This window comes from Perca fluviatilis, chromosome 6 (genome assembly GCF_010015445.1).
Source record: "Perca fluviatilis chromosome 6, GENO_Pfluv_1.0, whole genome shotgun sequence".
Classification (NCBI taxonomy): Eukaryota; Metazoa; Chordata; class Actinopteri; order Perciformes; family Percidae; genus Perca; species Perca fluviatilis.
In genome coordinates this window covers 10,544,208-10,557,853 of record NC_053117.1, presented here as the reverse complement: position 1 = coordinate 10,557,853, position 13,646 = coordinate 10,544,208, and positions in this window count along the sequence as shown.

Below are 13,646 nucleotides of genomic sequence, written 5' to 3'. Positions count from 1 at the left end.
TGAATGTCTTTGTCTCTGCTCGTGACTTAAAATGTGGGTCTGTCCAACTTTTGATTCTGACATCTGTCTAACCTTAGGACATTATCCCAGTTTCTCAATATGTAGACTTTTCATTTACAATAAAAACCAAGCTCTGTAAAAGTTTATCATGCCAACAAAATCCAAACTAACTCTTAATTTTTTTTGGGGGGGAATTTGACGTGAACACGATTTTCATTTCCAACTAAAATCTAACCTCTGTCCAACATTAGAGGATGATGTCAATCCAACGTTGGGTTTTGACGTTAACACGATTTTCATTTCCAACAACAACCCAACGTCTATCTAACATTGGAGATTGATGTCAATCCAACGTTGGGTTTTGACGTTAACACGATTTTCATTTTCAACAACAATCCAACGTCTATCAAACATTGGAGATTGATGTCAATCCAACGTTGGGTAATGACGTCAACCCGATTTTCATTTCCAACAACAATCCAACGTCTATCTAACATTGGAGATTGAGGTCAATCCAACGTTGGGTTTTGACGTCAACCCGATTTTCATATCCAACTAAAATCAAACGTCAGTCCAACGTTGGAGTCCAACGTTGATATGATGTTGAACTGACGTCCGGTGCCTGCTGGGAACATAAGTTATACGACTTACAGTTCTCAAGGACGCACACACACGATCTCAACTGATTATCCTCCGGACAGCAGTCTCTCTTTTTTCTCACTTTTTTTCTGTGTGGCGCACGCGCCCGCTCGCGGTGTGAGGTGCGTGTCCGCGCTATTCTCCGACATTACGACCTCTTGTACAAAACTAAAGTAACGAGCCAATTTTTAAAATGTAAGGAGGAGAAAGTACCGATATTTGTGTTAAAATGTAAGGAGTAAAAGTAAAAAGTCGCCACAAAAAAAAAATAGTAAAGTAAAGTAGAAATATCCGAAAAATCTACTTAAGTTCAGTAACCAAGTATTTGTACTTCGTTACTTCCCATCTCTGGCCATCGCTGTGGAGCCGCTATAACACGGATTTTAAAATCTCCCATAATATAGGATTTTTTTTCTCTCTTTAGATAAAATGTTGAACATATCTTCCAGATGAGAGTTAAAATCACTTATAATTAAGTTTGGCGGTCTATAAATGCATCCAATGATAATACGATTGCTAGTTTCGATGAATACACAGGTTAGAGAGGGAGAGGTTGAGTAAGTCAAAGTTTTGGGGCATACTGTGTGCATTAATGTGCATAAGGGAGAGGTCATTTATCTTTGCAAATTGATCACTGATAGATTTGAAGGCATGTATTGAGAAATAATTACTGTCAGAAATATGGGTTTGTTTTATGTCAGAAAAACAATTAAGATCGGGGCCATTATTGCACAATAAATCACTTGAGGGTGAGTCTCTAGTCATAACCTCATCAGGATCAGGGGTGTTCAGATTGTTTAAGAAGTATCAACCTTTGGCTCCAGCTTAGAATGATTGTGAAGCAACATGTTATCAAGCTCAACTTTATCAATTTGACTAAAATGAACTTGTTCCATGTGTGTCATTTAGGGATTACATGAGACACAAGCAGTAAGCAGTATGTTCTAGGATGATCATGTTTTCGAAGGGTGGAGACAAGACCACAGGTGAACATTTAGTCTTCATCTTGGCTCAAACCATGATGCTGGTCCCTCCTAGGTTTAACAATGAGGTGGTCATAATGGATGATGGCATAATTCCCCTTTGCTCTGACCTCCATTGCAGGGATGAGCTCTGCCCTCTTTTTCCGGAGACAGTCAAAGAAGTCCTCGTTAATGTAAATAACGGTGTTCCTGAGGTGAGCTTTGGCCTTGGAAAAGAGGAGATCCCTGTCCTTAAATCTCAGTAGTTTTACTACTACAGGTCTAGGTATGTCAGCATTAAAGGGGTGATAGAATGATTATATAGGGTATTTCACACTGTTCCTTAAGGTCTCCTAATGGGGTACGTAACATTGGTTGGGCTGAAAATGGCCTAGTTGATATTTTATTGGCCCTTATGCATCCCTGTGTTTTGGCCCTATTTGTAACAAGAGCTTTTCTTCCAAATATGGTATGCTCATGAATATTTAGGTGAGCTGCGCGCTGACTGGTTGAGCAAATCCCCATACACACACATTGGAGACAGAATCTCATATTCCAGACACTGCAATGCTTCGTTACCAAATTCACTTCTGAGACTTTTTTATGCAAGAAATCAACTATATAAAGCTCAAATATGGGCCGTTTTATGAAAATTGATGGCTAATTGCAAATTTGGTAAGACGTGTTGGACTTTAGGAGCTCCACACAGTCTGACGAGAAAGCGGCAGCCTGCTGGGCTCCATACCCAGGGCAAAGTCACCCTTTGTGGATTACTGCACTATTTTGAACTTAATGCTAACATGGAAACATGCTCACAAGTTCAATGCTAACATGCAGGTGTTTAGCAGGTATGTTTGAAAAATGAAAGACAACTACATTTTTAACAAAACTCAACAAACTGTCCGGAACTCAGACCCCACTTATGAACTGAAAAAAACTTTTTTTTTTTTTCCACATCCGCCCACCATGTCTGGGGCATATTTCAAACAGAAGGCGACAGCCGCTGCAATGCTTGCCTCCGTTTCTGCAGTTGTCCTCTGGACACTCTCTGTAAGGAATATTTGAAACCGTAAATCTTTGGGGCATATAGAATGTAGTGGAATACAGTAAGTGTAACGTCTCAGGAAGAATGAAGAGGAGTTCCAAACGAAGATACAAAATACTCAAAAGGTTTATTCAAAATGGCAATATCCAAACTCAAAACAGTGAGTGTAATACTCAAACATTGACCGACAACTGAGGAGTGAGAAACAGGAAGTTAAATACACAGATGGTGATGAGAACAGAACAAGTGAAGATGGTTAACAAAACTAGACACAGGTGATGACACTGAACTAATTAACTAAACCGGGAAGACAGAGATGATGATGAAAACAAACTGAAAGTCTATGAAAACCTGACAGTAAGCAGTAAAAAACATTAAGATGCAGACATTCTCAAGGGCCATGCATTTTTTGCATGTTCAATTTATTTCAATTCATTTTTATTTATAGTATCAAATCATAACAGAGTTATCTTGAGATGTACATGTTTTAAAGCCATTTCAACTTTAGATGGTGTTCTTAAACTGCAAGCTGCAGCTGGCTACATACTGGCAGAAAAAACTGAATGCCAGCAAATTTCTTTGTTTTAAAAATATAAAAAAATGTAAAAGACATCTATCCAGCATGTTTACAGTAGAAAATAATTTAGTGCAAAGAAAATCTGACATTTCTTGCAGGTAGCGGCCAGGTTGTTAATAGGTGGCAACTGTGGTTACTGGTTTTCACTAAAACCCCAAAATAGACACTAGAAAACACTGAGGATATATGCTTTTTACCTGTAACAACAGTGAAGAGCCGGAGCTTCGTGAAGGCAAGCTTCATAATAATTCACTGGTTGAACTTTGAAAATTCTTTGTAAAAAAAACAAATGTGTTATATCTATATATAACATGTAGCATATATAAATTGCACAAAATACCTCTTAGCTCTAAAGTCTGTAGTCTATAACACAAAACAAGATTGGATAATTGCCTTATAGTAGTTTATTTATATATAATTCTTACAGCCTTCTACTGCATTTTAGGCCACTCCTCAACAGCAAGCATAATGGTGGGTTCACACTGAAAGCGAATCCAGTGTTTCACGCGTCTTGATTACACACAAAGTCAATGCAAAGATGCAAATTCACTCCGGGTGGTGTGGAAAATGCATTTGTTGGAACATTTGCTGGGTCGCCTGAATTTCGTATGACATTATGTTGCCAAAGCCTATCAGCGGTGAAATTGTCCGGATGTCACAGAGGGTTTCAGAGCGTTGTTTGGAGAGGACCAGGCAGAACGGAACCAACAGAGAGCTGACTTTATTTACTGTATACACAAAGATTACACAGTTAGAAAAGGAGTTGGCAGCAGTGACTTATTTGCATTATGCAAAACATAAAAAAAAAAAAAAAATGGATGGGTCCATCAAAATATCTACCACTATCAATCTAAATCACACAAATTAGGATATGCCAACAGTGGGTGTGGTGAGCCCCTGAAGATCGGAGTACTTTCTTTCTGTGGATAATGTAAACTATATAACCATGTGTGTTAGTTTGAATCAGCCGTTTTGGAGCAGGGAGAAATCTATCAACTCGTTATGAATCCTGAAGCTGCTTCAATCAGCTGTGTTGAAGCAGGGAGACATTAAATCATGCAGGACAGGGGGTAACTTCCTCCAGGAGAGGGATGGGGAAAAACTGTTGTAGTAACGCTACATAAACTTCAATTCAACTAAGATAGATTCATACAGCAATTTAAGTCTTTGCACACTGTTTAACGGTCTAAACGATATAGAACTGTATTTTATCTTCTTTTGGACATATAACTAACCTGAGCGTCATAGTCAACATATTAAGACAAATGCAAACCTATGCCCTTGCTAAATGCTTTACAAAAAAGTTTAATAAAGCTGAACACACAGTAGCTTTATACAGTCTATGAGTAGGTTATCCAAAGAAGAAAAAAAGCTAATCCTACCATACTAGTTCAGGTGCTAACGCTAGCCACCATTGGCGTAGCCTAACATTGCCTATGTAGAAAGACAAATAACCTAACTTACACACGTGTAACATTCTGTAATTTGTGTGATTTAGATGTACAATAATGACTGCGGTAGCTATATTGACGGCGATCACATACCAAGAGCAATGCATTCAGACTTTACTCAGTGTTTTGGATAATGCTAAGCAGTCCCCTACCGTTCTCGCAATGTGTAGAGTAGTAAAACAACTGAGAATTAAGGCTGGGCGATATGGCCTAAAAAAAAAATCCCCGATTTAAAAAAAAAAAAAAAAATCCGCTTTAAAGTGATGGTTCGGAGTAATTTCACCCTAGGGTCCTTTGCACCATGACCTCGAGCCAAACACTCCCCCAGAAGCTTTTTTCACCTGGGTCGAACATTGGGAGAGTTAGCGTAGAGTAGCGTTATCAGCTGAATAGCTTAGCGCAGGGGCTAATGGATCCGAAGTGTCTCTTAACATTACTCCACTAATAATGCCCGAAATGATACCAAACGTCTACAGTAGTACAAATAGGTTATGCACTCATAAAACGATGGATTGTAAAGTTTGTAAGTACACCAGAAGTGTATAATAATAACACTTGCCTGCTGGTTTCTGCTCTCTGCTGCTGCTGCTTCTGCTGTTACTACCGGGCAGTAAGAGTGCTTAGGGCCGTCTACAAATTACAACACCGAAAAGAGATTTTTTTTTTTTTTTTTTTTCAATCCTTTATTTGATAGGGACAATGCACATTAATGAACATCTGCATTGAAACAACAAAAACAGACGTAAACACGCCAGATTATAGCCGCAGGACTAATTTACATCCGCAGTCCCTAGACAAATTACAGAGATACATAAATTATGACATACAAATCTAAGAAAAAAGAAAAACAATACTAAAATGAATAAGTACAGGCAAAAGTAAAATAGTCACTTAATGATTACAAGACTGGTTTGCTTTAAGCCACACTTTAAGTTTGGTTTTAAATGTTATTAATGTCGGACATTCCCTAACACTGATGGGGATACTGTTCCAGAACTTACCAGCCTTCACAGACAAAGCATTTTGCCCAAAGGCTGTTCTTCTGAAAGGCACCTCACAGTCACCTCTAGAGGAGGCCCTTGTCCTGGCCCCACTATGAGTCTTTGTTTTAAAGAAGTCCGACATAGAAGGAGGGGCTAAACCATTTAACACTTTGTACACAAAGCAAGCATATTTGAAATGTTTAAAATTCTCCAAACTTAATAGGTTATGTTTTTGTAAAATATTACAAATATGAAAGGACATTGGCTTTTTATCAAAGACTTTTAAGGCATTTTTATAGAGTGATTCTATTAATTTAAGAGTGTTCATACCAGTCAATGTCCAACTTGTACAACAGTATTCAATATGTGACAAAATCATACAATGTAAAAACAGTTTGGCAGCCCCAAATGGTATAAACGGACGAATTTGTTTAAAATTTCGTAAATTAAATTTCACTGTACTCGATATTCTTTTTACATGTTTTTTAAAACTTATTGTGGAATCAAGAGTCACACCAAGGTGCTTAAATTCTGAAACAACTTCTAGTTCTATTCCTCTTAAAAATACACCAGATTGTTTTATGTCTCGGGACTGTTTAGTGAACATCATGCAAACTGTTTTTTTAGTATTAAGTAACAGACAGGATTTAAAAAGCCATTCATTTACAGGAACCAAGGCGGAGGTCAGGATAGCAGAAGCCTCTTGAACACTTTTTGCACTTGTGTAGATGACTGCATCATCAGCATACATTTGAAATTCAACATCAATACAAGTATTTGGTAGGTCATTTATATATAAAGAGAATAATAAGGGACCAAGTATTGACCCTTGAGGCACACCAACGGGGACGTCCAGGAAAGACGATTTGACACCGTTAATGTTAACACAGTTTTCTTGAGTCCTGATAAGATTTAATCCATTGAACGGCATTTAAAGAAAAGTTAAAATATGTCAGTTTAGACAATAAAATATCATGATTAACAGTGTCAAATGCTCTTTTTAAATCTAAGAATACAGCACCGACACAAGCGTTATTATCCAATTTACTTTTTACTTTTTCTATAAACAAACTGTTGGCAAATTCAGTCGAGTGATTGGTGCGGAACCCAAATTGCATAGGATGCAAGGGAGAATGGCCTTTATTTAGATGTTAATTTATAATTTTAGCAACCCACTTCTCAGCGACCTTGGAGACCACCGGAAGGATACTGATTGGTCGGTAGTTGGCTACATTTAATTTATCACCAGATTTAAAAATTGGGGTGACTACGGCCATTTTCCAAAAGGATGGAACAAGTCTCTGCTTGAATGATAAATTGATCATATATGTTATTGGAGCAATTAAGGAGTTTTTACATAATTTTAGAGAATGTGAATCTAGACCATACGCGTCTTTCGATTTTGAGCTCTTAAATGATCCAATGATCTTATCTACCTCCAGCTCTGTTATTTCACACAAATTGAACACAGGCTTAGAAGGATCAATGGGTCTAAGTATTTTCTGTGATGGCTCAAACAGTTCAGTTATCTCCCTAACAGATTTAGAAAAGTATTGGTTAAATTCATTTGATAAAGAAGTAGGATTTTTTACTGCAGTGTTGTTAATTTTGAGTTCAAAGTCTTCAATGGATTCTTTTTTTTGTCTACCAAGTAATTTATTAAGATTTTGCCAGATCTTTTTACCATTTCCTTTGGCATCAGTGATAATATCCATGAAGAATTTTGCCTTTGCCTTTAGCATATAATTAGTGACTTTATTTCTTAAGGATGTGAATTTTTGCCTATCTATAGTCAGACTTGATTGTATTGATTTTTTAAGTTGCACATCCCTCTCCTTCATTAATTTCCTACACTCATCATTTAACCAAGGTAACAACTTTCCTTTTCTCTTATTATGACTCCCTCTTTTGGTAAAGTTTAACATTACTTGATCGATTTTACACTGAAACAGATTACTACAACTCTCTATGTCCTCACTTTGATTTAATTCACTCCAATTGATTTCTTGCAAAGCCGCCACAAAATTTGGCATTTGATTTTTTGGAATCGCATTATACACAGTATGGTTGTGTGAAACTTTGAATCGTGTTTTTGTAAGCTTTCTTGAAAAAAAGAAAGCATTGTGGTCTGATAAACCAGTCATAAAGTTAAATGTTTTAATAATTCTTTCAGGTCGATTGACAAAGAGTAAATCTATTAATGTTTTGGAACATGAAGTTATCTGAGTGGGCTGTTGAATTAATTGTGTAAAATTATAGCGGTCTGTAGTTTCTTTAAGATGTTTTCTAACCTTCTTTTCATTCCAATTTATGTTAAAATCACCAATAATGATTGTTTCTTTGTTTAGATCACAATATTTGAGAATTTTTTTAAATTGTGCATAGAAATCCAACTTTGCTGATGGTTTACGATATACACATATTATGGTAAATGACATTGAAGATGAAAGGGATACGTCTACTCCGATACCTTCAAGTTGAATATCCTCTGGCCATACAATCTGTTTACTATTAAGAACATCTTTCACATATAACAAAACTCCTCCGCCCCTACCATAGTCCCTGTCATTCCTGTACACATTACACCCAGGCATATTTACAACAGAATCTGGAGAGCTATGTGTCAGCCACGTTTCTGAGAGACCTATGAAGTCAATGTTGGAATTACAGAGCAGATGTTCCAGCTCTTCTCGTTTAGGTGCCATACTCCTTATATTTAAATGTCCGCCCAATAAGCCTTTAGGTTTGGCTCGCGGGTCCCATATTATTTGTTAGCCGTAATTCAGAGTATGGAAAGATATTAGTGCGATTGCTTTTTCAACACGGGATTCCTGATTTTAGTTTTGTTGCTTGGAAAATGGGTGGAAACTGCGGGTTAGAACACTCACCGGTAGATGTAACAGTACTTGACTGCACGGCTTTTTCAGATTCAGTGTGACAGCTATTACCGGTGGGTTCATACCCAGTGCCTACAAATGGACACAGCACAGCTTGATGTGCGATCGTGACTGCAGATCCACACATAGGTGAAACGCCATTTGCTCCCGTTAGTTCTTCCCCACCGCCAGGTCCGGGGTTTAAATGTATATCCCCGCTCACTGCGAATGTAACTGCAGATCCACACATGGATGAGACACCATTTGCTCTCGTTAATCCTTCCCCGCCGCCAGGTCGCGGGTTTAGATGTATATCCCCGCATAGTAAAAGTAAAATACACAGCAGGGTTGAAACAGCTGATCCTTTGCGGCGCTTTTCAAAACGGGAGCTGATCGATAAAGGCACAACTGCGCGTCCGTGTTTTAGAACAGACGCGTAAATTGTGCGTTTGCTCCATGTGTTGAAAGGTGGTAGTAGGCCTACGTGGCGTGTTACTTTGTAATCAGACCGGCAACAAAGAGTTTGCCAGTCACTCCAGGTTGACAGTAACACCACGGCAAGCACATACAAGGCGATAACCACATACTGATTTGCATTTAGTCGCCCCCTTTTTCTCAGATAAGGCAACTGTAATTCAGCATTAGGTCCATTGTTGTTAAATGACGGCTCCTCAGAACGTATTAAGGAAGGTGAGCTCGCAGGACTTGCCGACCTGCAGCCTCTACCTGACGCCATGAGTATCCATGCAACTAAATATTTATTAATTTAATGATTAAATAAGGTAATGTCTCCAAACTTACCTCAATTATAACTTGTTTCCTGCTAGTTATTCTACAGCACTTACTTTAAAAAATAAGTTAAATTAATAAATATTTTTGTTGCATCTCTTTTCGGTGTTGTAATTTGTAGACCGCCCTAAGCACTCGTCTTACAGCAGCAACAACAACAGCAGAGAGCAGAAGCCAGCAGGCAAGTGTTATTTACATAAACTTCTGGTGTACTTACAAACTTTACAATACATCGTTTTATGAGTGCATAACCTATTTGTACTACTGTAGACGTTTGGTATCATTTCGGGCATTATTAGTGGGGTAATGTTAAGAGACACTTCGGATCCATTAGCCCCTGCGCTAAGCTATTCAGCTGATAAAGCTACTCTACACTAACTCTCCCAATGTTCGACCCAGGTGAAAAAAGCTTCTGGGGGAGCGTTTGGCTCGAGGTCATGGTGCAAAGGACCCTAGGGTGAAATTTCTCCGAACCATCACTTTAAGATTTAAATCGATTCTTTTCTCCCTCTACTTAAAATCAATCTGCAGATGATAGTTTTATTTTGTTTTGACATCTTTGATACACACACATGGGGCATGTATACCATTATGATTATTCATGCCAATTTTGTGGAAATATAAATTGGTTTGAGTATTGTTCCTACCAGTTTTTTTTTTTTTTTTTTTTTTTTGGGGCGGGGGGGCTATATATATATTAAAGGGATATTTCACCGATTTAGCATTCAGCTTTGTATCAGTAGAAACCCGATAGTATTTCTGAATGACCGTGCCTCCCTCCCTCATGTCCCCCTGAGACGAGAGATTTCTGCATTTGGGGCCTGGAAAAAATCTTCCGATGACGAAAATGACGATTTTTGCCGTCATTGGAAGATTTTTGGGCCAGAGGCAAAGGACTACAGCCAGTAGTAGGATCTACTTCCGTATGTTTTCAACACGCCCACAGGGGTTGGACTGCCGAGTCTGGCCGAGGTATTCCGAATGAAAACGACTGTCAGCCATCTTGAATCTTCGCTAAACAGGCTTTTCGGTTTTCAGCAGAAAACATTTACAACAATTATCTGCATTCAAACTACGCACGCGTGTGTACCACCGGGATACATCGGTACAGATCGGAGAATACGGAGGAAACGTTATTACAGACGTAATACTCGGCACACTACGTGAGCTTCGCCTGCACGGAGACCAGCGGTGTCGCTCAATGCCGCTAGCCGGCTAGGGGACATCCTCATCGGCTAGGTGGAAAGCTAACGCTAGCTGTCCACCTGTCCCAGCCATCCTGCTTGCAAGTGTCTGGTCATTAAACAACAAGCTGGACTACATCCTCCTTCAACGAAACTCCCAACGTGACTGCTGTGTTTTTGTTGTTGTGGAAACATGCCTGAACAACAGTGTACCGGAACCGGGACTATCCAGCTACCAGGCTGCTCTCGCTGGCCCGTGGAGGTGGACTGGTGTAGAAATAAAATCCAACTAGCTACTGCTAACTGCTGATGGAGCTTGTGACTGTTAAATGCCGACCATTCGACATTCCACGCTAATTCACGCCTGTGTTTATACTCCGTGTTTAGCTACACCAATGCTAGTATGCATTAGCTGAACTTCACGGATCCTGCTTGCAAGTGTCCGCTCATTTAGACCACAAACTGGACTACATCCAACTTCAACGACACTCCCAACGTGAGTTCAGAGACTGCCGTGTTTTTGTTGTTGTGGAAACCTGCCTGAATAGTGTACCGGACTGTCCAGCTACCAGGCCTGCTAGCCCTCCGAGCTAGAGATGCTCTGTCGCTGGGTAAAAGAGGTGGGCTGTGTTAACACCGAGTGGTGCAGAAATGTGGTGATTTGTATCCATTTAACTGCTAACTGCTGGTGGAGTTTGTGACTGTTAAATGCCGACCATTCTACATTACACACTAATTCACGGCTGTGTTTATGCTCGGTGTTTACAGCCCACCAAGCGTTAATGCTAGTATGCGTTAGCTGAACTTTACGGAGCCTATAAAGTGTGTGTACTAAATGTAGCCTGTTTCGTATGTCGTTTTTATATATGTTAAATGTGTAACACCACTTGAGTCACGATGAAACGTTGTTTCGTGTATATGGTTGAAATGACAATAAAACACGCTTGAGTTGAGTTGAATGCCTCTGTCGGTCTGTCAAGCGGTAGGCGTGGCTTGGGAGTGGACTCAAAGCAACGAAGCAGGTGCATTCTGGTATTTGGTGTTTTTCATCCATATAAGACCAAAACACATTTTCTGGCTTTTCTCGGCCTAGAAGGCACCAATTTCAATTTTTTTTTCACATTTCTACTACATAAGTGACCCAATTTAAAGATATATTCAGCTTTCCAGCGGTGAAATATTCCTTTAACAACAAAACGGATGCGTGAGCTGTTTTCACACATACAGGTAATTCACTTCTCGTTCCTTGCTAAAAGTTCAAATCATTTTAACGTTATTGCGCAACCTTTCCCCTAGTTAACGTACGTTACATCCCATGGCCTTGGCTAAACCATCTTGCCACACTCCCTAGCATCAAAATCCTCCAAGCTGGGCCCCTCCACACTGATTATTATCAGATCTTCCACTAGTCCAGGGGCCTCATGTATAAAAGACTGCGCAGCTTTCATACCAGAAAATGGCGTACAGCCAAAACTTGAAAAGTACCTACGCACAGAAATATTCACACGTATAAAACCGGTCATACGCCAGGTCCTGCGCACCTTTCCTTTATACATGACAATCCACGTGAAATTGAGCGCACATGAATGAGTGACTGACCCCGCCTTGCCTCCTCCCATAAATGAATATGGAAATTACTATAAATGCGCCCCCGACGTCATTCTTTGTCCAATCACAACGGGTTATCCCGCTGCAGACGAGAAAAAAAGAAGAAAAACTTCACTGACTGAGGTTGAGGTGCTGATCGCGGAGGTGGAGGCGAGAAAAAAATGTTCTGTTTGGAGGTTTGTCATCTTGGATAAGCAATAAAAGAAAATGCCCAGAATGGCAAATGGTAACCGGGCGGTGAATGCACCGAACCATGGCAGAATAATAAAAAAATAAAGTTTAATGTCGAAGTGGAAAGCAAGAGAATAGTGGCAGCGCCACACCACTTACAGAACATACATCTCAGTGTCAGTCCAAATTACGCATAATAAGCAGTTTGAACTCACTGATGTAATGCCATTTATTTATTAAGTGTTAGTACCTTAGTGAAACTGAGTCTGACGCAAGGGAGACCTGACTCAGAGGAGGAGATGTTAGTGAGGCCAGCGTCTCCACGGCAGGTGACGTGCGCACAGATCCGCTGTGCCACGCATGGATGAAATAAATAGTAAATAGGACTACAGTAACAGAAATATGTGAAGAATTAAGACAGTCAAGACGGCCCATTGTTTGGTGGACCGGGTACACCTTGTTCACTTTATAGCCTACAAATCCACGGGATTAATGACGCATCACATGAGTTAGTCCCCCCGACACAGCGTTTGTTCCTGGGGAGATGGATCCGTGCGTCCCGCCTCCTGTGCGCCATGGATGTCTGAGCCTCAGCAACTAAAGACTCACAGACAAAACTGCATTTTCCGTGTAACTTTCCGCGAGTAAGATATTTCATCTATGGGAAATACAGAGGATGACTGAAAGTATTTCTTAAGTGGATTTATCAATCATTTTCCGTCCTCATGTTTAACAGAGATTAAGTAGCCTGCGAATTAAACAGTTGTGTGAAAGATGTGAAACATTATCCACATAAATGATCAAACTTTTATGGAGTATCAGCGGATATAATGTTTTTTTTTTTTCATAGACAACGTTACAGACGTATGCCAGTAACTGTAATGGAAACTTTATTTTGTAATGTTTAGTGATTTTCGGCACTTTTCAGTTAGAATTCGCTACGTTACAGAGCTAGAAAAGACTTTGCGGACGGCCCGCACCTTCTCACGTCAAGTACATTTTTTATACATCAGTGTCAGTGAAAACCAGCGTACGCAACGTTTATACATGAGGCCCCAGGACTAAAAATCATATCTCTGCATTTTTCGGCTGAATGGTGATACACAATATATATATATATATCTCTATATTTTTTACAAAGTGGGCTAAATGTTCAGTTTTAAGTCAATGCCACTTTTCACAAGCTCTTTTATTAAAACAGATGTCATTAAAATAAAATGCAAAGACAGGGTTTTCTTCCCAATTTGAAAATATAGAGCTGCAACACTGTATGTAAATTATCTGAAATAAATAGCCTGGGATATATTTAAAAATATATATCTCTGAGAAAGCTCCTTCACTTGTTTTCAATAACAGGCCCA